The sequence below is a fragment of the Miscanthus floridulus genome, chromosome 16 (assembly GCF_019320115.1).
Source record: "Miscanthus floridulus cultivar M001 chromosome 16, ASM1932011v1, whole genome shotgun sequence".
Lineage (NCBI taxonomy): Eukaryota > Viridiplantae > Streptophyta > Magnoliopsida > Poales > Poaceae > Miscanthus > Miscanthus floridulus.
In genome coordinates, this window is record NC_089595.1 from 59,725,630 (window position 1) to 59,729,037 (window position 3,408).

General features: G+C 40.7%; 1 long non-coding RNA gene across 1 annotated transcript; it reads left to right on the forward strand.

Moving 5' to 3' along the window:
- Positions 1-393: 393 nt before the first annotated feature.
- LOC136514418 (uncharacterized) lies at positions 394-2,646 on the forward strand. Its single transcript, XR_010773641.1, has 3 exons — positions 394-645; positions 1,061-2,068; positions 2,327-2,646. It is a non-coding gene; the product is annotated as an uncharacterized lncRNA (long non-coding RNA).
- Positions 2,647-3,408: the final 762 nt, after the last annotated feature.

Below are 3,408 nucleotides of genomic sequence, written 5' to 3' on the forward strand. Positions count from 1 at the left end.
ATAGAATTTCCTAACCATATTGAGATGTTATTATAATTATTTTGTGAAACTACAATAAAATGATCCTAATAATACCTACGTTTAATTAGAGGGCTTTTACGGGCAGATTTTATTTTCGTGGACATGAGTTTGGGATGGTAAAACCCAGCGGGTTTGTGCCGTTGCCATATCTCCGCTCCTTCTCACGTCGGCAGTGCTGTAAAAAAAATACCGGTTGGGCAAAAAAAGAAAAGGAGAAAAGAAAACTAAACAGTCCGTTCACTGGACACAAGGCCATGCGCGGGACGAAAAAATTTGATCCACCAAAAACGCGCCTGCCTGGGCTAAATTCGCTGGACCTGAGACTCACTTCTCTGCGTTAGGGTTCTTTCATTTTCCAATCGGCCGCCAGCCCGCACCCCGCCGCAACTGCTTCCGGCGCCGCGCTTCCGTCTGAGTGGCCCGACCACCGCCGGCGCCGTCCATTGGTCCTCCTCCTCGACTCTCTGAAGCTGTGCCCCTACTCTCCACGAAGGTGAAAAGACTAGAGATTGGGAGCGAGCCTGTGTGCCGCGCACCGCCCGTCGCGGCCGCGGCGAGCAACCTGTGCTGCACCGGCGCCGGCTGCAGTGACGCCTCTCCAACCTCCGACCGTGCCATCCCCAAGTTACTACTACATTCTCTTCCCCCCACTCCCTCCGTGACTGGATTTAAAGTTTTTAGACGGATATGCATTTCCTTTCTTGGAAATTTTCAATGTGCGTGATTCTCCAATCTCCATGTTCGGTGTTGTGCTCAGTAGCTTTGCTAATGTAAATTGTTGCCTATCCTGTACTTGAAAAACAACAGCTCGTTTGTCCAAAAACAGCAAATGCTCACTAGAAATAGAAATATATATGTCTACACTAGCATCGTCAATCTCAAAATACCAGCTCGCATACATAGAGTAGATGTGATTTGTGAATTTCTATCCCAACGTTCACATGGAAATTGTATAAAAAATGTTTTTCATGTAATTTTAGTTCGTGATTTGTATACAAATTCTGATTTGTAAGCACTTTCTGAAAATTTGCAATTGCAGGATGACATCTGCCGCATCGAATCCTTCTGTTTCCACTATCAAACCCATGAACCTAAAGAGGAATTCTAGTGATATTCGGTGCAAGTATGGAGTCACTCACAACTACATACTGGGCTGCTAAAATTTGCATGGCTGGCTAATCTTCATGTCTTATGTTGCCTATGAGTTTTGAGTTTAATTGTCTTCGTTGTTGCTGTGAGAATTCAGAATTGAGAACTAGGCGTCTTGACATCATTTACCTGTGAGAACAAGTGTTTTTACTTATGAACTAAGTGACAGTGCCTCTTTGGTCTGTAGTCTCATGTTGTGATGACCAATGATAATTAGACATCACTTGTCAATTGTTTTGTATTATTATCTATTATGTATTCATGTGCTACTATATGTTCAGGTATCGATAAGGTACTGTTGTACTGATCTGAAAATTTGTTAAAGTAGCTATAAGTTATGAGTACAGTATGTTTTCAACTACTCCATTGTCATGCTATTGTAGCAGCATCAAGCTAACATTTGCCTTTTGATTTGGTGCTTTACATGTTGGAGTGAGACATATTTTGCAGCAGGGAAGTAATCACGACCTTCTTTGTGTACTTAATTATTTTAACTTATTCCTTGTGGCTTGCTTGTGGTCAATGAGCAGTTCAGCAGTAGTATATCCAGTTCATGGCTGTGCTTTCAGGTTGGCAAAAGGTCGTGCAGTGTGGCAGCACAATAGCTAAGTACTTTTCACCTTGATTAATGCAGATTTTCATCTTGCATGCTTTTGATATAGTGAGCTTGATAATTATTTTCACATGTTTAACTAGATCTCTTATTAGTAAGATTATTTGTGAATTGCTTAATCTGTGCTTATTGCCATTCAATTTGTTGGATTTGGGGGATGAATGGATGATTCAACTTCAAGTGACCATCAATTTCTGAAGTGTGAAATTATGTTTTGACCGAATTATTGTCATATTTCTTGCATGCAGAAGTGCAACGCTATGGCATACCCGATAGCTATGAAAGGTACAAACTGCAGTGTGCTCCTTTTTCTGTTGTTTGGTATCTTTGTTTTCATGGAATTCAAGAGTTATTACTTCAAATGTTTTTCTTCTCTGAAAATTAACTAGTATGCACTTTCTATACAATTGTCTGAATTGCAATGTGGTGATCAATGATGCACTGTTTATTATTTCTGGACAGTCCATAAGTTTACCTTTAGTCTCTTGACTTGATATAAGTTGTGCGTGCTCCATAACTGATAGTGGGGGGATATAATCCCAGGTACCCACGGCAATGGACATGGGCCGCACCACCAGGGGAGGTCCAGCCCATAAGATCAAGGCTTACGGTGCTCGGCGTGCACCGCAAGGCAATCAGAAGACATCTTGGCGATGAAGGAAGATCTGTTCGGATATGATAGATATCGTATTCCTTGTAAATACTTACCATATAGCCGAATAGATCTAGACCTAAACCGATTTGTAACCCTACCCTCCAGACTATATAAGGCGGGTAGGGACCCCCCTCGGAGGCATCTCATATTCAATACAATTCATCAAAGACACAGGACGTAGGGTATTACGTCGATCAGACGGCCTGAATCTGTCTAAATTGCTGGTCTCTGCGCTTGTGTCACCATCCGGCTCTTATTACGCACACCTCCACCGATTCATCTACTACCGTGGGCATACCCCTCGGTAGACTGCCGACCATATTTCGTCGACAGATAGTGTACTTAAATTATTGTTTGTCATAAGGCAACTTGTAGTGAAATGACTATTCAAACTTGTTGATTGTGTAGACTTGTGATTTGCCATCTGTGTTACTGAATCATGATATTTGAGAAAAACATCAAAAGTCACAGGTCTAAGCTAAATATTAGAGTAAGGAATCTGTCTGTATTCACTATATTGACCCCTATTAGAGTAGGGTAATGCAATTCTAATTGTCAGCATGTATACTAAGGCACTGGATTGTTGTTGCCAGTCCTTGATGCAAAACTAAGAGCACACTGTAGCTAGTGGCTAGTTTGTCCAACAAAGGTTATCAATGTTTATGTTTACTTTGTTACGTATGTATTCTTGTTTCTACATTGACTCTGTTTAACAGCTGAAAATGGATAGGGAAAACACTACCTTCATTTGTTGATAGACAATCAACAATTTTAGTTATAATTCTTGTCATTTCTGGTACTTAACTGAGAATTTTGTTTTTTTTACATTGGTCTTAGACAATTGAAAGTGGTGCTAATAACTAGATTGACCTGGGGGTGGTTTCAACTATCTTAGATGTAGTTAGTGATGCTGATGTATCCTAGTCTGTGAAAGAACAAGTAGAAACATAATTTTTATTTGAACGTAATG